At 34.5% G+C, this 25,000-nt stretch overlaps 2 non-coding genes and 1 pseudogene across 2 annotated transcripts; all 3 read right to left on the bottom strand.

The window, feature by feature from the left end:
* Positions 1–6,262: 6,262 nt before the first annotated feature.
* LOC148207247 (uncharacterized) lies at positions 6,263–7,554 on the bottom strand (annotated as a pseudogene).
* Positions 7,555–8,558: 1,004 nt separating this feature from the next.
* On the bottom strand, positions 8,559–8,632 carry TRNAW-CCA (transfer RNA tryptophan (anticodon CCA)). Its single transcript has one exon. It is a non-coding gene; the product is annotated as a tRNA-Trp (tRNA).
* Positions 8,633–8,796: 164 nt separating this feature from the next.
* On the bottom strand, positions 8,797–8,870 carry TRNAP-UGG (transfer RNA proline (anticodon UGG)). Its single transcript has one exon. It is a non-coding gene; the product is annotated as a tRNA-Pro (tRNA).
* Positions 8,871–25,000: the final 16,130 nt, after the last annotated feature.

Here is a 25,000-nt window from a genome sequence, read left to right as displayed (position 1 = left end):
GGTGAAGGTGGAAATAGTAGTGAAAGTGAGAGTTCCAGTATAAGAACTAGCACGGATGGAAGTGATTTAACTAGAACAGAAAGTTCTAATTATCTAGATGTAACTGAAAAATACAGGCATTTGTGGATTCAATGCGAAAATTGTTATGAATTAAATTATAAGAAAGTTTTGAAATCAAAAATGAATATTTGTGAACAATGTATATACCATTTGAAAATGAGTAGTTCAGATAGAATCGAAAGTTCGATTGATCCAGGTACTTGGGACCCTATGGATGAAGACATGGTCTCTTTGGATCCCATTGAATTTCATTCGGAGGAGGAACCTTATAAAGATCGTATTGATTCTTATCAAAGAAACACAGGATTAACTGAGGCTATTCAAACAGGCACAGGTAAATTAAACGGTATTCCCGTAGCAATTGGGGTTATGGATTTTCAGTTTATGGGGGGTAGTATGGGATCTGTAGTAGGCGAGAAAATCACCCGTTTGATCGAGTATGCTAACAATCAATTTTTACCTCTTATTTTAGTGTGTGCTTCTGGAGGAGCACGCATGCAAGAAGGAAGTTTGAGCTTGATGCAAATGGCAAAAATCTCTTCCGCTTTATATGATTATCAATCAAATAAAAAATTATTCTATGTATCAATCCTTACATCTCCTACTACTGGTGGGGTGACAGCTAGTTTTGGTATGTTGGGGGATATCATTATTGCCGAACCCAATGCCTACATCGCATTTGCGGGTAAAAGAGTAATTGAACAAACATTGAATAAGACAGTCCCTGAGGGTTCACAGGCGGCTGAATATTTATTCCATAAGGGCTTATTCGATCTAATCGTACCACGTAATCCTTTAAAAGGTGTTTTGAGTGAGTTATTTCAGCTCCACGCTTTCGTTCCCTCGAATCAAAATTCAATCAAGTAAAGCCTTACTTAAAACTTCAAAAATAAATTATTTTTTTTGTGACGAACAAGTAGTTATTTAGTTTATAGGAATCAAAGTAAAAAATTCGAAGAATGGATTTTTCTTTGGTAACATAAGATTAAATTGTAGAAAAACTCATGCGGAGAAATTTTTTTTACCGATATTCCTGATTAGTAATTAGGAAACCCCTATCAAACAAAATAAAAGCGCGAATTTTTTCTTCCGAAAAATTTGGAAAGGGGAATAAAATTAATTTCATGCTCCCTTCTTACATTACATGTGTATATATAATTCAACTATAGCAAATATCGGCATAGAGTCTTGCATCTTTCTACATCTCTAGAGGATCTCTAGTTTTACTAAGAATCCCTGTTGTTGGATCGGATTATAACGAACTTTTTTGGAATTTGTAACAAAATCTTTATTAAATTTTATTAAAAAAAATTATAAGACAAGATATAATAAATAAAATAATACAAAAGTGTATTATGATACATATATTTCATGTCGAAAGATGAGTAAGTCCATTTATTTAATTCGACATTCCTCATTCCTTTTCTATATATACTCACGTAGATATTACTTAGTATAATTATATATGAATTAGTATAATTATAAGATACCTTTTATAACAATCAATAAATAACAGGTAAAAATATTAATATAACAATTAATATAACAATAAATAACAGGTACAAATATTAAGTCGAGGTATCCATTCTATGACAACTCTCACCAACTTACCCTCTATTTTTGTGCCTTTAGTGGGCCTAGTATTTCCGGCAATTGCAATGGCTTCTTTATCTCTTCATGTTCAAAAAAACAAGATTTTTTAAATATGCTAGTGCCGTCTATGTTTTTTTAAAAACTTAGACTTTGACGATAACACAGCTATCTATTTTGTAGACTAGAGTCTAACATGTGGCTTACTCCAAACATAAGCGATTATACATGCGTAAACATGATATCTGAGGAAATGAATTATAAGTATTTCTAAAATAGAAAATATATAACAGATCGGGCGACGAATGTTTGAGATGTAAAGTCAATATATCTATATGTATGTAGGTATCTATAGGGAATCATATAAAGGTGATGTTATTATTTTAGATCTAAGCAATTCGATGAATTATTCCTAAAGTAAAGGTTCACATCAAAATAGTGCTAGTTGATTAGAGTTACTTCGGAAATAAAAAAAGTAAAATGGATTTTTGTTATTCTATCAATTCCAAGAAAATGCAACGAGATCTAGTATGAGTTGGCGATCAGAACGTATATGGATAGAATTTATAAGAGGATCTCGAAAAATCAGCAATTTCTGCTGGGCCTTTATCCTTTTTTTAGGTTCATTAGGGTTTTTATTGGTTGGAACTTCCAGCTATCTTGGTAGGGATTTGATATCTTTATTTCCGTCTCAGCAAATAATTTTTTTTCCACAGGGGATCGTGATGTCTTTCTATGGGATCGCAGGTCTCTTTATTAGCTCCTATTTGTGGTGCACAATTTTGTGGAATGTAGGTAGCGGTTATGATCGATTCGATAGAAAAGAAGGAATAGTGTGTATTTTTCGTTGGGGGTTTCCTGGAAAAAATCGTCGAATCTTCCTCCGATTCCTTATGAAAGACATTCAGTCCATTAGAATAGAAGTTAAAGAGGGTATTTATGCACGTCGTGTCCTTTATATGGAAATCAGAGGCCAAGGGGCCATTCCCTTGACTCGTACCGATCAGAATCTGACCCCACGAGAAATTGAGCAAAAGGCTGCCGAATTGGCCTATTTCTTGCGTGTACCAATTGAAGTTTTTTGAAAAATGAAGTTCAGAATGAATGCTTTCTTAGTTCGTAGCAAGAGGGATAAAACTGAAATGAAAGAATCGTCTTTTTTATAGACCATAGTAATAGTATAACTTAACTGGAATTTCTTCAGAATGCTCATTTGAGCCAAAGCAGACGTATACGGAACAGCCAGAAAACAGTCTTTGTCCGAAATTTTTTTTTATGCGTATGTAAATCTACTCCATAGTAACAAAAGTGGACTCTTTGTTATTTTCTTTCTGTATTATTTCGAAATTCAAGGACTAACCAATGAATCACAAATCAAAAACTAAAAAACAGGGAATGGATTCATAATAGTATCCATATGACTTGTAATAGAACTTATGTTTGATATAAATATTAGTAGTGTAGAGAGTTAACGAATGAAGTGAGTTCATTAAAAAATAAAAGACGAAAAAATGGCAAAAAAGAAAGAATTCTTTCCCCTTCTATATCTTGCATCTATAGTATTTTTGCCCTGGTGGATCTCTCTTTCATTTAATAAAAGCCTAGAATCTTGGGTTACTAATTGGTGGAATACTGGGCAATCCGAAATTTTTTTGAATGATATTCAAGAAAAGAGTATTATAAAAAAAGTTATAGAATTAGAGGAACTCTTTCTCTTGGACGAAATGCTAAAGGAATACCCAGAAACACATCTACAAAAGCTTCGTATCGGAATCTACAAAGAAACGATCCAATTGATCAAGATGCACAATGAGGATCGTATCCATACGATTTTGCACTTCTCGACAAATATAATCTGTTTCGTTATTCTAAGCGGTTATTCTATTCTTGGTAATGAAGAACTTGTTATTCTTAACTCTTGGGTTCAAGAGTTCCTATATAACTTAAGCGACACAATAAAAGCTTTTTCTATTCTTTTATTAACAGATTTATGTATAGGATTCCATTCGCCCCATGGTTGGGAACTAATGATTGGTTCTGTCTACAAAGATTTTGGATTTTCTCATAACGATGAAATTATATCCGGTCTTGTTTCCACTTTTCCAGTCATTCTTGACACAATTTTTAAATATTGGATCTTCCGTTATTTAAATCGTGTATCTCCGTCACTTGTAGTGATTTATCATTCAATGAATGACTGAAAAATCTAATGTTTGTTACTTTGTACATAAGTAAAACATTAAAAATTTTATTTATTCCTTCTACCCATCCAGAAGGATGCCTCCTATATTCGAGTAACATTATTTCAGTAAATAGCAGAATCATGGATAGGGAACTATACTAGGGACCTACCTAATTTTATTGTATAAATTTTTGGGCTCAATGATTGGACCATGCAAACTAGAAATACCTTTTCTTCGATAAAGGAAGAGATTACTCGATCTATTTCCGTATCACTCATGATATATATAATAACTTGGGCACCCGTTTCAAATGCATATCCCATTTTTGCACAGCAGGGTTATGAAAATCCACGAGAAGCAACCGGCCGTATTGTCTGTGCCAACTGCCATTTAGCTAATAAGCCCGTGGATATCGAGGTTCCACAAGCGGTACTTCCTGATACTGTATTTGAAGCAGTTGTTCGAATTCCTTATGATATGCAACTGAAACAAGTTCTTGCGAATGGTAAAAAGGGCGGTTTGAATGTGGGGGCTGTTCTGATTTTACCCGAAGGGTTTGAATTAGCCCCCCCCGATCGTATTTCTCCCGAGATTAAAGAAAAGATAGGCAATCTGTCTTTTCAGAGCTATCGTCCCACTAAAAAAAATATTCTTGTTATAGGTCCTGTTCCTGGTCAGAAATATAGTGAAATCACCTTTCCTATTCTTTCCCCGGACCCTGCGACTAAGAAAGATGTTCACTTCTTAAAATATCCCATATACGTAGGCGGGAACAGGGGAAGGGGTCAGATTTATCCCGACGGGAGTAAGAGTAATAATAATGTTTATAATGCTACAGCAGCAGGTATAGTAAGCAAAATAATACGAAAAGAAAAAGGAGGATATGAAATAACCATAGTGGATGCATCGGATGGGCGTCAAGTGGTTGATATTATCCCTCCAGGACCAGAACTTCTTGTTTCAGAGGGCGAATCTATCAAACTTGATCAACCATTAACGAGTAATCCTAATGTGGGAGGATTTGGTCAGGGAGATGCGGAAATAGTCCTTCAAGATCCATTACGTGTCCAAGGCCTTTTGTTCTTTTTTGCATCTGTTATTTTGGCACAAATATTTTTGGTTCTTAAAAAGAAACAGTTTGAGAAGGTTCAATTGTCCGAAATGAATTTCTAAATCTGCGGATTTATCAACATCAAGTTCGTAAACAAAACCAAATTCTTGTTGGCAATTCTATAATTTAATTATGTATGATCAAAAAATTATGAAAAACCTTTTCCTTGTTTTTGCTTATATTCTTTTTCTACCCTATTTCGGGAATGACTTGTACCGCATTACTAGTCATAGTATGGATATTGTGAGGAAGACTATTTTACCTCTTCTTTATTTCTTTGTTTTTTACAATACAAATAGGAGCGGTATTATTATGTCACTGGTGTCAGATTGAAATGTCATTGAATGTATCCATTTTGATTCTAATAGAATAAAATTCGATTAGATATTAAAAATAAGATAATTAAATGGAGAATAGAAAAAAAATGAAGGGAACAAAAAATTCTAGAAGGGATTATTCGTCTTCCTAGTCTTCGACACCAGAAAAATTCCTTTTCTTGTTCTTGTGTCGAAATAATAAAATAATTAATTATTATTGATCCCGTTCGTCAAAGATCCCTATTCTTGGTTTCAATTTTTCCCGGTTTATCAGAACCTTTTTTTAGATTTATTACATAAGTAGTGAACAAATTCAATGAACTTATAAATTTTTTTTATATTAAAATAACTAAAGAAAATTCTATTAGTATATTAAAGGGTTTGTGATATCTGATCGATAGAAATATATTATTGTTATATTGTGATTGTGTCATCCAGAAAGAGGGAATCGAGTGATTCTCTCTTTCTTTTTTTTTCACTTTGAAAGTCTCGACCTATACTATCGCGAAAGATATGTTCTGAATCAACTTTTTGAAGCAATTCATAATTATAAAGAAATGAAGTTTTTTGAAACATCGGAAAGATACATTTTGTCATTTATACGAATAAATTATTCTAATTAGTAAGAGCTCAACGGGACCTACCCCCTCTTTTTTTTCTGATTCGAGGGGGATCCTGTTGAGTTCTTACGCTTTCATGTCTACAACTCAGTTCATCCGATTATTACAGGGATGAACCTAATCCAGAATATGAACCATAAAAGAAAATACCGATTAAACCGATCACAGTAATACCAGTTACAGTACCTATTATCCAAAGAGGAATCCTTCCAGTAGTCTCGGCCATTTGTCCCACTTCCCTCCACATTTCATCAAGTGGTCGTGCTAGAGACAGAAACAGTCATAGATAATTATGAGATGATATCCTTCCGAATGGGATAAGATAATTCGTACTATTATTTAGTATTTTCTTTTATTTAATTGAAGAAATAATTGGAAAATAAAACAGCAAGTACAAAAATGAGTAATAACCCCCAGTAGAGACTGGTACGATTCAATTCAACATTTTGTTCGTTCGGATTTGATTGTGTCATAGCTCTATAATTCGGATTAGGTTTATCGTTGGATGAACTGCATTGCTGATATTGACCCTAAAAAAGAAACGGTAGGTACAGCTAGTCCGTGAACAGCCAACCATCGCACTGTAAAAATAGGATAAGTTTTATCGATAGTCATTTGGTCCTCCTAAAAAGATCTACTAAATTCATCGAGTTGTTCCAAAGAATCAAAACGGCCAGTTATTAATGGAATTCCTTGTCGGCTCTCTGTAAAATACTCATTTGGACGAGGGCTTCCAAAAACATCGTAAGCTAAACCCGTGCTGACGAATAACCAACCTGCAATGAATAGAGAAGGTATAGTAATGCTATGAATGACCCAGTATCGAATACTGGTGATAATATCAGCAAAAGAACGTTCTCCTGTGCTTCCAGACATGCCGAGCTCCACATATTCTTGTACAGTCAAAAGGTGATCGATTCCGTAAAAGATGAGATCAGTAAATGGAAATTAACTGAAATTTTATCTTTGTAAGATCGTCAATATTGTACCGAGGGTGTTTTCAGAGTATACCGAATCAGTATAGCTATCCTTCTTCTGACGCAGCAACGCAATTTCACAATCAGTATCGAAATGAAGCACTAAATAATTAATTTCTTCTTTTCTTGGTGCTTGTCGATGTAGAATCATGTACCATTCATTCAATATAAAATTCGGAAAATTCCTGTAGTAGTATAAGGGTTGTCTCGGTTATTGGCTTCGGGCTAGAAACCGAAGATTGGGTAAAATGTGAATCCTACTGGTTGGTTTATAATAATTCAGGAAGCAGATTCTCATAGTTCCAAAATTAAATTAAATTAGACGTGAAATCTAGAAATATTCCTTTTGTGTTTGTAGTTATATTTTTTGTTTGAATCTTTTTTTTATTTTAAGGAATTGGTTAGTCGTCCAGTAACAAGTAACAGTAGTACATACCATTCGATGAAAGAAAGAGAACAACGAATAAAATAATAATCAATATTCGTAATGCACGCATTATTGTTGTTATATTAGACTCAAAGGATCGTTCTTCAACTAATTAGAAGAATGGTTTTAATATGGAAAGCAAAAATGTAGAACCTAGTTTCGAGTGATCTGATCGTGCGATACTTTTTTCTTTTTATTCAAGATTTTATGGGAATGAACCCACTACTGAAAATTTAATTAGTTGGAATAAAATTAAAATAAAGGGCATTATAAGGTCATTCATTCTTCAGCGATTCAAAGAACATTTCATTTTTGGAATCAAGTTACACAACATAGTTTATTTATTATTATTTTTTTTTTTAATATTAAAAATTTTTTTATATATTTTATCTTTCTAATTATTTAGAATCCATTTAATAGTTAATAGATTTATATATTAAATTAATTTTTAATAAAAAAATTATTGTTTATAATAAGAATATTAGTTTTTACAACTCTTGAGTTGTCCAATGAATCCGTTGATTCGGAATCGCGGGATAGAGAGACAGATGCCGAATTGATTTCTTACCTATGTCACAAGATTTTTGTTAGTATCATCTATAATGATAATAATAGATAAATCAAAAACTTTCAATTGAATTTATTCTTTCAATTGGTATTTTTACTTATCCATCCGCGTATCTTTCAAAAATAGAAACTTAGGGAAGTGCTTTATAAACATATGGATAAAAATAACGTATTTCATTTAGCCTCGTCATGCCTACTATCACTAGTTATTTCGGTTTTTTACTAGCAGTTTTAACTATAACCTCAGCTTTATTTATCGGTCTGAACAAGATACGACTTATTTGATTGAAATAAATTGAATGCACAATTCAAAAAAAGAAACATTTCTGTGGTATTCCATATATTCTATATATTGTAGAGTTCTTTACCTTGTCAATTCAATTTCCAATTCTTGGTCATTGAGATTCATGGGCAATACAGATTAATATTTTAAGGATAGATATTACCTCTCCTTTTCCTCGTTCAACTAAATTGAAATGATTGAAGTTTTTCTATTTGGAATCGTATTAGGTCTAATTCCTATTACTTTGGCTGGATTATTTGTGACCGCATATTTACAATACAGACGGGGGGATCAGTTGGACCTTTGATTAATTAACAGCTCTTTTTTTGATTGACCTCCTACTTGCTTTATAGGAGGTCAAATTTTTATTTATGTTGAATTATTTCAGTATAATTTTCGATCTAACAATAACAAGAATCGAATCACGCTCTGTAGGACTTGAACCTACGACATCGGGTTTTGGAGACCCACGTTCTACCGAACTGAACTAAGAGCGTTTTATTATCAAACTAAATGCAACCCTAATATATCTTGCATAAATATATTATCATATAGAATATCAGAAAATTAAATAAAAAAAAAGATTGATTCGGTATATGTATGTTCAATTTTTATGGATCTCAATTGATTCCTCGTTACTGTTCAGACGATAAGTAATAGGTAGGGATGACAGGATTTGAACCCGTGACATTTTGTACCCAAAACAAACGCGCTACCAAGCTGCGCTACATCCCTTTCAATTGGTCTACAGTGTCATTGTAGAGAATCCCTGTCTTGTTTTCCACATTTTTTTTTTATTTCGTCCATTGGTATACACAAATTATCTTGCCATTTCTTCTTTTTTGTCTCATATCATATAACATATATAAAATATAATAAAAAGACTTATATACGTATGAAATAATAAATATGAAATCCGCCGTAAAGAAAAAAGAATATTTGTGGGGGCGGAAAGCGACATATTTTTTTTATAATAAAAAAGGGAATATCTACCGAATTGAACTGTTGTACATTTCAATTTGAATTAGGAATTCCGCGGACAATACAAGCGGTTATTAACTATATATACATTTGATGGTATGTAATACCATTATGTATTACAAATTACTATAAAGTAGGAGGGTTTTAAATGCGAGATCTAAAAACATATCTCTCCGTGGCACCGGTAGTAAGTACGATATGGTTCGGGTCTTTAGCGGGTCTATTAATAGAGATCAATCGTTTATTCCCAGATGCGTTGGTATTCCCATTTTTTTAATTCTAGTTATTGACTTGGGAAGGGGTGAAGAAGATTAGAAAAACAATCAAATATCTGTGACTAATCCCCTTCCCCTTCTTTTTTTTTAGAGTTTTTAGACTTAGAATAAGTTAGAAAAGAGAAACAATAAAAGTGTATTCAACCTCAGTCAAACTCGGACTCGGCGCCGGGGTCCAATTGAATTAATAAAAGAGTGAGAACGGAACGGAAATGAAAATGTGATGGCTAGGGCAACAATATCATACAAGATACTTAAATGAAAAACTGTACTGCGATTCTAAATTTAGAAATCATTGTATTACTATATTTGATTGCAACGAAATCTTTCATAATTTTATTTCGAGTTACCAACTTATCTTTTTTTCTTTCTTCTTTTCTTCATTTTGGATCGGAAAATGGAAGAGTTGCGTGAATCAAAAATCCAAGGGAGGTTCATGGCCAAGGGTAAAGATGCCCGAGTAACAGTTATTTTGGAATGTACTCGTTGTGTTCGAAACGGTGTTAATAAGGAATCAATGGGGGTTTCCAGATATATTACTCAAAAGAATAGACACAATACGCCTAGTCGGTTGGAATTGAGAAAATTCTGTCCCCGTTGTTACAAACATACGATTCATGGGGAGATAAAGAAATAGATCGAACCGATCGTCTGTGTGTCACCCTTTTCCAATCCAAGGAAGATGAAAAATTACATATATTAGACATATTTTAGATTTAAATATAAACAAACCAAATCCTATTTCTTAATTCTAAATCATTTTAGATCCGATCGAAATAGGATTTTCGGGATAAGGAATAAACAAACCATGGATAAATCCAAGCGACTCCTTCTTAAATCCAAACGATCTTTTCGTAGGCGTTTGCCCCCGATTCAATCGGGGGATCGAATTGATTATAGAAACATGAGTTTAATTAGTCGATTTATTAGTGAACAAGGAAAAATATTATCTAGACGGGTAAATAGATTGACCTTAAAACAGCAACGCTTAATTACTATTGCTATAAAACAAGCTCGTATTTTATCTTTGTTACCTTTTCTTAATAATGAGAAACAATTTGAAAGAAGCGAGTCGACCGCTAGAACTAGTGGTCTTAGAACCAGGAATAAATAGGCTTACTCTTCAATTGAATTTAAATTATAATCTAAACTCAACCGCAGATTGATGCTTTGTTCGAAAAATCCGAAAATCTGGATTTTTTTGTCGTGGCGTAAGAAAAAAACGAATAGGGGAAGAATAATAAATCTTTTTTTTATTGAACATATTTGCTCATTTTGACTACTTTATCATATTATCATATTTTATCATACTAATTTCTACTCTACCTTCTCGGAGTTCATTCTCCAGAGAACTCCATTTTAAGCATTCCGCTGGATTCTTTCCAATCTTCTTATTTTATAATCTCATTGGAAATCATATAAAGACAATTCCTATTTAATATAGCGATTTGGGCAAGTATTTTACGATTAAGAAGCAACTGACCCTTGTACATATTGTGTATGAATCTACTATAACTGTAGTATACCTTATTATATCGAATTACTGCATTTATTCGAGCGATCCACAAATGTCGAAAATTTCTTTTTTGCCTACCTCTATCCCGATAAGCTGAAGCCAAAGCTCTTATTTTCTGTTGAGTAATAGTTCGAGTAAGTATTGAATGAGCCCCTCGAAAGCTTGATGCAAATAAACGAATTTTTGTTCTACGTCTCCGAGCTATATATCCTCGTTTAATTCTAGTCATTGAATAAATGAAACTTTGATGAATAACTAATTGATTTCCTTTCTTTCAGTTATTCCTTTCTCCTTTCCTAGTCTATTAATAACAAAACGGATTTTTCCAATGTATAAAATAAAAATTCCAATGGCTTTTGCTACTATAACCTTCCCGACCACGATTTCTTTTTTTGTTCTAGTCACCTTAAAATACGAAATTGTATTGATACTAAGTATCAAAAAAAAAAAAACAAACATAGAGTAAATAAATAAAAATAGAAATGGATAAAGAAATAGTGGGTTCCTTCGTTTCTATGGTTACTTCTTAAACGGTGAGGTCCTCTCTATACACCGGAGCTCCTTCTTTTATTTCATCAATGTTATTGTTAACTTGTACAGTTCACCCTCTTTGGCTCTACCCATGAATTAACTAGTAATCGGTCTTTCACAACGAGATCCACCTATACAGTAACGGTATTTAATTATGAAGATTAGTTGGGTAGCTGACCCTCTTAGTCCGTTCTTGGAAGAATAAGGCCATAATCTTTCTGTTAAATAGGATTTCCTCTGCTTAATGGATAAGCATTTGTTACCAATGGGGAATTCTTTCTCATCTAAAATTGAAGTGATTGGATTTGCACCAATAGAAACCATAAATTTGATACACAATAAAAGGATATACTAAATCTTTTTTATTTATTTTTAGTTTTTAGGTAGTGAACGGAGTTCTTCCATTCATTCTATCCTATTCACTGGTACTGATCACTGATACGGGAAAAATTTTGTACTTTCTTTTGTCCCGGTCCATGGTCTGAACGAGTCGCACATACACCCTAGTACATGTTCCTCGACGCTGAGGGCATCCCCCAAGGGCGGGTGATTTGGTGACATTTCTGATTGGCTGTCTTGTGTTTCTAATAAGTTGTTTAATAGTTGGCATGTTGAATTGTATACATAATGAGTTGGTTTAGATCAATCCTAACCGGATGATTATGAATTACTTCTATATTCTATATTAATAGTATTAATAGTAATAGAAAATATTATATTAACCCCCGGTAAGAAGATAAAATATAAAATTTCGGATTTTTGCGTGAAATCCCTGCTATTTTTTATTCAACCGCTACAAGATCAACAATTCCATGAGCTTGGGCTTCTGTTGCTGACATAAAAACATCCCTTTCCATGTCTTCGGATACAACCCATAAGGGTTTGCCTGTTCTTTGTACATAAACCCTTGTGATGGTTTCGCGCAGCTTCAGTAGTTCTTCCGCTTCCAGGATAAATTCTCCCGTTTGTGCCTCATAAAAAGAACTAGCAGGTTGATGGATCATTACCCTGATGATTTAATAAAAGGTTTTCTCTATCTCGCATGATCGTGATGAGTCAAAGATAATAAGAAAAAAGATAGGATTAACAACCGTACAGGCATCCTTTGTGCATTGCATACGGCTCCACAATGGAATTCATTTTTACCTTCCATCGAAGGAATAGAAAATAGAGGATCTATCAGACCCAGAGCAGTAAATGATCCAATAACCACCCTTCCTTTTTTTTTTGTAATTTAAAAATACTATGATGGTTCCGTTGCTTTATTATTTCGTTTGTTATTCAGCAATCCCAAAGTTTCTTTTTTTTTTTCCTAGTTAAATTATAAAAAAAATATAAATAAATATTTCCTAGTCTTTCATAACGGAAATATTGTTAAGAGCCTTCCGTCGTGAAAACAAAAAAGTTTGTGACGCTGAAAGAGGCCTCCGATAAATCAGCTAAAATCGGAAATGCCTTTTATCTCATACTACTCTTTCGATACATAATCTAATGGTTTAGAAAAAAAAAAACAAGAAAAAAAATTCTCATATCGAATTCAAAGTGCCATGCTATTATTACTTAATATTCATATTTTATATGGCGAAGGCATAGTTTTCTTTTTTGTCTCAAAAAAAAAACTCATTGGCGCCGAGCGTGAGGGAATGCTAGACGTTTGGTAATTTCTCCTCCGACCAGAATAAAAGATCCCATTGAAGCGGCTAATCCCATGCATATTGTCTGTACATTTGTTCGCACAAATTGCATAGTATCATAAATAGCTACTCCGGGTATTACCCATCCACCGGGAGAGTTTATAAATAAATACAGATCTTTGGTATCATCCTCTATACTGAGATATACCATAAGACCAATAAGTTGATTCGAGATCTGGCTATCAACCTCTTGGCCTAAAAAAAGTAATCTTTCTCGATAAAGTCGGTTGATTAGGATAAAATTGTATCCCTTAAGAACCGTACGGGCACCTTTTGATGCATACGGTTCAAAAAAAATAGCGAAAAAAAGAATCAATGTTTAGATTCTATCCTTCTTTAGAGGACTCTTTCTAACTTCTAATGAAGGGGCTTTTTCTTCCCTTCCATTTTTCAAGAAAGGTGAGTTTTGTCCTTTGGCCCGCGGTCGTTTATCTATACTATAAATTTCAATAAATAAAAAACCAATTCATTAAATTTTTAATTTATCGAACTAACTTTTCATTGATGTATTGTTTCATCGAGATCAAATTTAAATTGCGATGTCATTTTCTTGTTCCCGAATGGTCTTCTTCAATTCTTTTAGGTTTATGCTCTACTCCGAGTAAAGATCTGCCCGATTTGGATTTGCACATATAGGACAAATGCCCCAATAGCATGTCTTTTTGCTACGACTTCTTTTTTTTTTCAATTTATTTCATGCTTTTAACCAAATATTCAACCAACGTATTCATCATATTACTCGATTGATTAAAAGTTTTATATCAATGCTATTTATAATTTATAAATAGAATATGATACAAGTAGTAATCATAGAATAGATAGATTACAAATTGAGTTTTTTCTAAGCGGAGCCTGGATACTTCATTTTTTTAGTACAACCAAGAAAACCATAAATTATTCTAATTGATAATATTAATCTGGATACCCCCCCCAAAAAATAGATCTAATTGCACTTCACGCTCCAAATTTTTGATAATTCAATCAATCCGTCTTGGGCGAAGAGAGGATATCTCGATCGGGGGAGAGAACGGGGAAATACCATATGACCCAATATATCTGACAAGTCGCACTATACGTCAACCCACGATGCATCTTCCTCTCCAGGATTTCGAAAAGGTACTTTTGGAACACCAATAGGCATTAAAGCAAAGAAAAAATAATTAAGTACTATAGCTCACTTTGATGTGGAAGCGTAACAACAGGTTTATTGTCTTAATAAATAAGATGGGCCTTTATCAGATTTTATCTTTTAGCATATTTTATACATAGACATATATTGAATAAGTTCATAAAAAAGGAAGACAAAATGAATGAATAAAGGAAAATTCTTGCGAATAAGTCTTTTGAATGATGAACAAATATGTATACATTCATTATTATAAAATAAGATCAATTCCCATCCACCATTGCGTATTGGTACTTATCGAGTATAGAATAGATCTGCTTCTTTTTGTTCCTACGAATAGAATAGAATTGTTCCATTATTACTAAAAGAATAGACCAAATATTAATCCTTTCGCCAAGATAATCCCCTCAAAAGGGGAGGTCCATAGCATAGTTTTTTTCAGTGCAATAAAGTTACATAGTGTCTATTTTTCGTTGATAAAGGGGTATTTCCATGGGTTTGCCTTGGTATCGTGTTCATACCGTTGTATTGAATGATCCCGGTCGTTTGCTTTCTGTTCATATAATGCATACAGCTCTAGTTGCTGGTTGGGCCGGTTCAATGGCCCTATACGAATTAGCAGTTTTTGATCCCTCCGATCCTGTTCTTGATCCAATGTGGAGACAAGGTATGTTCGTTATACCCTTCATGACTCGTTTAGGAATAACCAACTCATGGGGGGGTTGGAGTATCACAGGAGGGACTATAACGAATCCGGGTATTTGGAGTTACGAAGGTGTGGCCGGAGCACATATTGTGTTTTCTGGATTGTGCTTCTTAGCAGCTATTTGGCATTGGGTATATTGGGATCTAGAAATATTTTGTGATGAACGTACAGGAAAACCTTCTTTGGATTTGCCGAAGATTTTTGGAATTCATTTATTTCTCTCAGGGTTGGGTTGCTTTGGTTTTGGCGCATTTCATGTAACAGGATTGTATGGTCCGGGAATATGGGTATCCGATCCTTATGGATTAACCGGAAGGGTACAAGCTGTAAATCCTGCGTGGGGTGTCGAAGGGTTTGATCCTTTTGTTCCGGGCGGAATAGCCTCTCATCATATTGCAGCAGGTACATTGGGCATATTAGCGGGCCTATTCCATCTTAGTGTTCGTCCACCCCAACGTCTATACAAAGGATTACGTATGGGAAATATTGAAACCGTCCTTTCGAGTAGTATCGCTGCTGTCTTTTTTGCAGCTTTTGTTGTTGCTGGAACTATGTGGTATGGTTCAGCAACTACCCCGATTGAATTATTTGGGCCCACTCGTTATCAATGGGATCAGGGATACTTCCAGCAAGAAATATATCGAAGAGTTGGTGCCGGGCTAGCCGAAAATCAAAGTTTATCAGAAGCTTGGTCTAAAATTCCTGAAAAATTAGCTTTTTATGATTACATCGGTAATAATCCCGCAAAAGGTGGATTATTCCGAGCGGGTTCCATGGACAACGGGGATGGAATAGCTGTTGGGTGGTTAGGACACCCTATTTTTAGAGATAAAGAAGGGCGCGAACTTTTTGTACGCCGTATGCCGACTTTTTTTGAAACATTTCCGGTTGTTTTGGTAGACGGAGACGGAATTGTTAGAGCCGATGTTCCTTTTCGAAGAGCAGAATCGAAGTATAGTGTTGAACAGGTCGGTGTAACTGTTGAGTTCTATGGCGGTGAACTCAATGGAGTCAGTTATAGTGATCCTGCTACTGTGAAAAAATATGCTAGACGTGCTCAATTGGGTGAAATTTTTGAATTAGATCGTGCTACTTTGAAATCCGATGGGGTTTTTCGTAGCAGTCCAAGGGGTTGGTTTACTTTTGGGCATGCTTCGTTTGCTTTGCTCTTCTTCTTTGGACACATTTGGCATGGTGCTAGAACCTTGTTCAGAGATGTCTTTGCTGGGATTGACCCAGATTTGGATGCTCAAGTAGAATTTGGGGCATTCCAAAAACTTGGAGATCCAACTACAAGAAGAGTGGTTTGATACAAGATTGCTCTGTTACTTTTTGTCTTTATTTTTTGATTTGACATAGATAGGGTACCGGATAAATCTTGATTCGGATTGCTGACTTTTCATTTCTTTGACTCTTGTCTTGGTCTTTTTTTTTATCCGGAAAAAGATCTCAACTAACCAGGTATGGAAGCTATAATTGTAAACCGAAATCAAATCTATGGAAGCATTGGTTTATACATTCCTCTTAGTCTCGACTCTAGGAATAATTTTTTTCGCTATCTTTTTTCGCGAACCGCCTAAAGTTCCAACTAAAAAGGTGAAATGATTTCTCATTATCTCAATTGAAGTAATGAGCCTCACAATATTGTGAGGCTCATTACTTCAACTAGTCCCCGTGTTCCTCGAATGGATCTCTTAGTTGTTGAGAGGGTTGCCCAAAAGCAGTATATAAGGCATACCCCGTAAAACTTACAAGTAAACCAGATATAGAGATGGCAACTAGGGTTGCTGTTTCCATTATTATATAATTTCAAGACCACAATGGATCTATGATAAGATCATTTATTTACAACGGAATGGTATACAAAGTCAACAGATCTCACTGAATTAAAAAAAAAATATAGGATTATTTATGGCTACACAAACCGTTGAGGATAGTTCTAGATCTGGTCCAAGACGAACTATTGTAGGGGATTTATTGAAACCATTGAATTCGGAATATGGTAAAGTGGCTCCTGGGTGGGGAACTACGCCTTTGATGGGTGTCGCGATGGGTCTATTTGCGATATTCCTGTCTATTATTTTGGAGATTTATAATTCTTCCATTTTACTGGACGGAATTTCAATGAATTAGATTCGATTCACAAGAACCCCTAAATAACGTTTCAATAAAAAGTAAAGTATGTAGGTCTCCGCTTTTTAGCCCACTCTTTTTTGGTAGTTCGATCGTGGAATTTCTTTTTTTTTTTATTTCCGGAATATGAGTGTGTGACTTGTTATAATTGATCCTATGGATACGACAGAGAAGAAGTCGGTCATCTTGATCAAGATGATTTTATCTCGTTGGATATTCAGTCTAGGCTAGTATCTGGAGCACAGAATATATGAAATAGATTACAAAATATTAGAACAAATATTAGAACTATGATTCATACTTATCAGACCTCGTGGCCGGACTTCGAAAAAAGAGTTAGAAGTGATAAATTCAAAAAATTTTATTCTTTCGTTTATACTTATTTTGGTTAAAGGATAAACGTTTCTTTGTCTTTTTTTTCATTATATTCAGTCATTGAATAAGTGATAATCCAAGGGTTCTTACTCAGGGAATTTTTGAACTTTTTTTTGGAAGGTTTTATTGAATCATCGTGGTTCTAGTATGAATCTAAGGTTTTAATTGATTCATAGGGTCTTAACAAGAGAATTCCTATCAATAATAAAGAAAACAAGAGTAAAGTCGCATTACACACAAATCAAAGAAAAAAATAGGTAAATAGAAGATTCAAGAGGCCCCTAATGATCAATATAAATACGAATGAGCCGACTTGATATTTGGGCATTATAACTACAAAGAAGACTTTTCGGATTTTGATTCTTTCGTATCTTCAGAGAAAAAATTGAATCATAGCATTAAGAAGTTTGAAACTTTTTAGTACACATATCCGTTATGAGCGGTATTTGGGTGTTTCTGTTTGAGCCGTACGAGACGAAATTCTCATATACGGTTCTCAGAGGGGGTTCCCCTTGGTTTACCTATCTCAATAAAGTGTATGATTGGTTCGAAGAACGTCTTGAAATTCAGGCGATTGCAGATGATATAACTAGCAAATACGTTCCTCCTCATGTCAACATATTTTATTGTCTAGGAGGAATTACGCTTACTTGTTTTTTAGTACAAGTAGCTACGGGGTTTGCTATGACTTTTTACTATCGTCCGACCGTTACTGAGGCTTTTGCTTCTGTTCAATATATAATGACGGAAGCTAACTTTGGTTGGTTAATCCGATCAGTTCATAGATGGTCGGCAAGTATGATGGTCTTAATGATGATCCTGCACGTATTTCGCGTGTATCTTACTGGTGGCTTTAAAAAACCTCGTGAATTGACTTGGGTTACTGGTGTGGTTCTGGCTGTATTGACCGCATCCTTTGGTGTAACTGGTTATTCCTTACCTCGGGACCAAATTGGTTATTGGGCAGTCAAAATTGTAACAGGTGTACCGGAAGCTATTCCAGTAATAGGGTCGCCTTTGGTAGAGTTATTACGCGGAAGTGCTAGTGTGGGACAGTCTACCTTGACTCGGTTTTATAGTTTACACACTTTTGTATTACCTCTTCTTACTGCCGTATTTATGTTAATGCACTTCCCAATGATACGTAAGCAAGGCATTTCTGGTCCTTTATAGAGAATAGAAATCATAGATTTGTAATCAGTTATTTATGATTACTCGGGGGAGGAAGAAGAGTATTTCATTGCTGCAAATATGGATTATTGAAAAATAATACATGTATTTGGATATTTCCCTTCAACTCCACGAAATTTTATTCGTTATTTTTCACTAATAGTTGAAGGGAATTCTTCGAAGAGAAAATGGATTATGGGAGTGTGTGACTTGAACTATTGATTGGGCCGTGTGGATATATGTCTTTTTATCTGCCACATTGGGATTCACAACCAAATGTGTCTTTGTTCCAACCACCGTGAAAGCTCCATACAGAGGGTAGGCTGGTTCGCTTGAAGAGAATCTTTTCTATGATCAGACTTGACCATGTCGTGCATGAACAGGCTCCGTAAGATCCAGTAGAATAGGTGATATATATGGCATAATCCAGATTATGTTTTATCTATTTCACTTACTTAATAGTATGAAAATGCATTCATTTCCTCTGCATTGACTCGATTTATTATACTATCGGAGTGAAACAAGGGATCTAAAGAAAAACATAGGCTAGACTCTATTAGTAACAAGTAAATCCTTTGTATGTAAAAAGTATCAATATTTTGGGGGGTTAAAGCCCAATCGCAAGGTCTGAGACGACCCAGAAAGCACTTGAACATGATCAACTTTGTAAGCCGACTTGGGTATTGAGCATTTGTCTGTAAGAACTGAATTCCTTGCAATGGATAGTTGTAACTCTGGAAAACGGAATCTGCTAAATTTTTTCTTACATTGAATCAATCATTTATATATGCTTGGATATTGATAAGATATCGATTTTTTATATGGATCTATTTGGTTCGTTTAATTTGTGCTCGAGCCGGATGATGAAAAATTATCATGTCCGGTTCCTTCGGGGGATGAATCCATAATAATTCACCTATCCTAATAACAAAAAAACCTGATTTGAATGATCCTGTATTAAGAGCTAAATTGGCTAAAGGTATGGGTCATAATTATTACGGAGAACCCGCATGGCCCAATGATCTTTTATATATTTTTCCAGTAGTAATTCTAGGTACTATTGCATGTAACGTGGGCTTAGCGGTTCTAGAACCATCAATGATTGGTGAACCCGCAGATCCATTTGCAACTCCTTTGGAAATATTGCCGGAATGGTATTTCTTTCCCGTATTTCAAATACTTCGTACAGTGCCAAATAAGTTATTGGGTGTTCTTTTAATGGTTTCCGTACCTGCGGGATTATTAACTGTACCATTTTTGGAGAATATCAATAAATTCCAAAATCCATTTCGTCGTCCAGTAGCGACGACCGTCTTTTTGATTGGTACCGCAGTAGCCCTTTGGTTGGGTATTGGAGCAACATTACCGATTGATAAATCCCTAACTTTAGGTCTTTTTTAAATTGATTCAATTGTGAAATAAATAAAATATCACGACGTGTGTATCTAGGGAATAGTTGCTTCAAAGTGAATTACCCCTAGATACACACATATTTAATTAAAATTTTTATTTATTTTGAGTATACGGATTCCGTTAAAGATTCAAACTAAATTTTCCTCTTTTTTTTCTAAAGTTTTTCTACAAAAAAAATCCAATGGATTTAAAATTTATGGAAAATTCTTTTCCATTTCGAGAATGTCTAATATATGTTTTACGTCTTCTATGCGAAAATGTTTCATTTTCATAAGTTCGTCTGGACTATTATTCAAAAGGTCAAATAATGTATGTATATTGGACCTTTTGAGGCAATTATAGATCCTAGGAGGCAATTCTGATTGGTCAATAAAAATATATTTTAATGCTATTTCTTTTTTCTTTTTCCTTAGTTTAGCCAATTTCTCATGAAAAGTAAAAAGGGGTAAAGTAACTTTCTGTTTATTGTTTTTTAAATGGAAGTTTTCTTCTTCCGCATGTAAAAAAGGAATAAATAAATCAATCAAATTCCGAGAGGCTTCATGAAGTGCTTCTTTAGGAGTTAAACTTCCATTGGTCCATATTTCGAGAAAAAGTATCTCTTGTTTTTCATTCCCATTTACATAAGAATGAATACTATGATTCGCATTTCGAACAGGCATGAATACAGCATCTATAGGATAACTTGCGTCTTGAAAATTATTTGGCGTTTGTATACGATATCCGCGATTCCTCTCGATCTTTAATTCAATACACAAATTAATTGGCTCCGTTAGGTTAGCTATATGCTGTGTATTATCAACTATTTCCACAGAAGGTGGTAAGATGATGTCTTGAGCAGTTACGCATCCAGGACCCTTGACACAAATAGACGCATCACGAGTTCCATACAGATTACTTCTCAATACAATTTCTTTCAAATTCATTAAAATTTCATGTACTGATTCTTGAATACCGACTATGGTAGAGTATTCATGTGGTATTTTTTCAGATTTTGCACGTGTGATACATGTTCCCTCTATTTCTCCAAGCAAAGCTTTTCGCATCGCAATGCCTATAGTATCGGCTTGACCCTTCATAAGTGGAGACAGAATAAAGCGTCCATAAGAAAGACGCTTACTGTCTGCTCTTGATTCAACACACTTCCACTTTAGTGTCCGAGTTGATACTCTTATTTTCTCCCGAACCATAGTAATATTTTTTTGATCAAATCATTGAATTATTTATTTCTCTTGAAATTTCTCTTCAATGTTTATTTTTACACACGTCGTTTTTTAGGGGGCCTACAGCCATTATGTGGCATAGGGGTTACATCCCGTATGAAACTTAAGAGTATACCGCTTCTACGAATAGCTCTTAATGCTGCATCTCTTCCGAGACCTGGGCCCTTTATCATGACTTCCGCTCGTTGCATACCCTGATCCACTACTGCCCGAATAGCATTTCCTGCTGCGGTTTGAGCGGCAAATGGTGTCCCTCTTCTTGTCCCTTTGAATCCACAAGTACCGGCGGAGGACCAAGAAATTACCCGACCCCGTACATCTGTAACAGTCACAATTGTATTGTTGAAACTTGCTTGAACATGAATAACGCCCTTTGGTATTCTACGCGTACTTTTACGCGAGCTAATACGTCCATTTCTACGTGAACCGATTCTTGGTATGGGTTTTGCCATATTTTATCATCTCATAAATCTAAGTCAGAGATATATGGATATATCCATGTCATGTCAAAACGGATCCTTTATTTATTTTTATGTGTATATCGTGGGTGGCCCTTAGGGGTCCTTTTTTTTATAAAGATTATCCTTGTCTTTGTTTATGTCTCGGATTGGAACAAATTACCATAATTCGTCTCCGCCTACGGATTAGTCGACATTTTTCACAAATTTTCCGAATGGAGGCCCTTATTTTCATATTTGTCATTCCTTACCTTAATTCCGAATCTACTTATTGGAAGAAAATAAGTTTCTTGAAATTTTCTATTTCGAATTGTATCCTTACAAAATAAAGAATATTGCAAGTGAAAAGACTACTTAACCTAATCATTCGAATCTTTGTTTCGTAGTCTATAAATTATACGCCCTCTGGTTCTGGTTGAATCTTACTGCAATTTTGACTCTATATGACATAGTATATGTATAAAACTATGTCGAATCCTTCCTGAAACGTAACCTAGAATTGGATCCCCATTATCTAAAAAAACCCAAAACATACCATTGGGAAGTGATTCAGTAATTAAACCTTCATAAATCCTTTTTTGTTTTGTTCTTTCATTCCAGCCCCTTCCAAAGTATCAATTAATGAAAGAGGAGTGATATTAGAAACCCAACTCTTCTCTCTTTTTTTACAAATAGGGAAGTTCTGTGTATAATTCGAATATCATAAAGATTACCATATATAACACAAAATTTCTCCACCGATTCCCTGTAGTCGAGCTTCTCGGTCTGTCATTATACCTCGAGAAGTAGAAAGAATTACAATGCCCATTCCGCCTAAAATTATAGGAATTCGTTGATAGTTAGAATAGATTCGTAGACCAGGTCGACTAATCCGTTTTAAATTTAAAATAGTTTTATATGGTCCTTTCCTATTTCTTCTATGTCGTAGGGTTAAAACCCAAAAATCCTTGTTGCTTTCCCGATGTTTCCTTACGTTTTCAATAAAACCTTCTCGTAAAAGTATTTTAACAATGTTTTCGGTGATGTTAGTAGATGGTATTCGAACCATTCCTTTTCTAGTCATGTCAGCATTGCGAATAGAGGTTATTATGTTAGCAATAGTGTCCTTACCCATGATAAACTAAAATTATTGGTTACTTTTAATTTTGATCTAATAAACATGCTTTTTTTATTAAATAGTTATGAATTTTTAAAGGTATATGCGTGATACACAATCTACTAATTAATTTCATTCAAATACTATAACTATCTCACAGTCTCATCTTATAATACTTCAGGTGCTAATGAAATTATTTTAGTGAAATTTAACTGTCTCAATTCTCGTGCAATCGCACCAAAAATTCGAGTTCCTTTGGGATTTCCTTCTTGATCAATAACAACCGCAGCATTGTCATCATATCGTATTATCATACCGTTTTCTCGTTTGAGTTCTTTACAAGTACGTACAATTACAGCTCTGATCACTTCTGATCTTTCTAGAGGTGTATTTGGGACGGCTTTCTTGATTACAGCAACAATAACGTCACCAATATGAGCATATCGTCGATTACTAGCCCCTATGATTCGAATACACATCAATTCTCGGGCTCCGCTGTTATCCGCTACATTCAAAAGGGTTTGAGGTTGAATCATATTTTTTTTTCATCTCTTCTGTCAATGCAAAGGGAAAAGTAAAAAAAAAAAGAAATATTGTTTGTCCAAGGTCTTAGTGTATACGAGTTCTTGAAAGTAAAGGAGCAATAACCAATTTCTTGTTTTCTCAAGAGGATTGGTATTGCTCCTTTATGATGAATAAAGTTTACATAAGTTTTTTTTTTAATTTCTACTTATCATAGTATAGTATAGGGTAGGGGGGCGGATGTAGCCAAGTGGATCAAGGCAGTGGATTGTGAATCCACCATGCGCGGGTTCAATTCCCGTCGTTCGCCCATAAAAAGAGTTAGTTAATATATAACTGATAAGATAAATACAGTGAATTTACCTCCTATTTTTTTTTTTTCATCTCAAACAAAGACCGCTTTCCTTTGTGATTCTACATTTCTATCGCGAAGTAATGAATTGGGTTCGTATAGGCATTTTAGACGCCCCTATTGACATAGCCTTTCTGGCTATATTTTCTGCTACTCCACCCATTTCATAAAGTATTCTACCTGGTTTAACAACAGCTACCCAATATCCGGGGGATCCTTTGCCTGAACCCATACGTGTTTCTGGAGGTCTTAGTGTAACGGGTTTGTCTGGAAATATACGTACCCATATTTTTCCGCCGCGTCGTGCATTTCGTGTCATTGCCCTTCGTCCCGCTTCGATTTGTCTAGATGTGATCCAACCGGGTTCAAGTGCCTGAATAGCGTATCTACCGAAGCAAATACGATTGCCTCGATAAGATAGTCCTTTCATTCTTCCTCTATGGTGTTTACGAAATTTAGTTCTTTTGGGGTTATAGTTGATGGTTGTTTCTCAATTCCATCTCTACTACAGAACCGGACATGAGAGTTTCTTCTCATCCAGCTCCTCGCGAATGAAACGATTCAAAAAAATATACATGTATTTACTGAATAATAGATTGAATCATGAGATTCTTTGAGATTCCATTTAATCTATTAGAAATTTGTATATCCTCTTTTTATTTTGATAGAAAACTAAACTGTTTATAGATTCTAGAATAATAGAATAATTTTTTTTTATCTATTATTATATTTGATCCACCAAAATTTATAAATCTAATAAAATGAAACGTTCGCGGGCGAATATTTACTCTTTTTATATGTGTTTCGGTTCTCGGGTTAGTTAGCCCATGAACCGACCGCTCATAATAAATGGATTGGTCTTCGGTTCCTTCCGCCATCCTACCCAATGAATTATTAGGATTCGTTTTCAATAGAATATTATGTATTCACGGGTTCCCTCGTTCCCATCGCCTCTCGATTAATGGTTAGGTCTTAATTCTATAATGGAGCCCTTAATAAAATTTGTTCTTGAGTCAATATTCTCAGTCTTTATTGTCTCGGGGCTCTTGACTTTTTTGTTCTATGAACAGATTCATCTAATTATGAATCCATCAGTCTTGATGCTTTATTACACTACCTTTTATGAGATGACCCATAGACCTTACATATTACATATTGGAATCATATATCATTCATATTATTTTTCTCTCTTTCTTTCACCCTTCCATTTATCCGCATACTTTTATTGCTTCACAACTCATAATCGGATTGTTTTTTTTTTTTTTATGCAAAAAAGATTTCAGTTGCTACAATG

This window comes from Momordica charantia, unplaced genomic scaffold (genome assembly GCF_013281855.1).
Source record: "Momordica charantia cultivar OHB3-1 unplaced genomic scaffold, Mcharantia_2.0 BLBB01000167.1, whole genome shotgun sequence".
In the NCBI taxonomy this organism is placed as follows: domain Eukaryota; kingdom Viridiplantae; phylum Streptophyta; class Magnoliopsida; order Cucurbitales; family Cucurbitaceae; genus Momordica; species Momordica charantia.
Note: the sequence above shows the minus strand (reverse complement) of the source record. Positions and strands in the feature narration are given on the sequence as shown.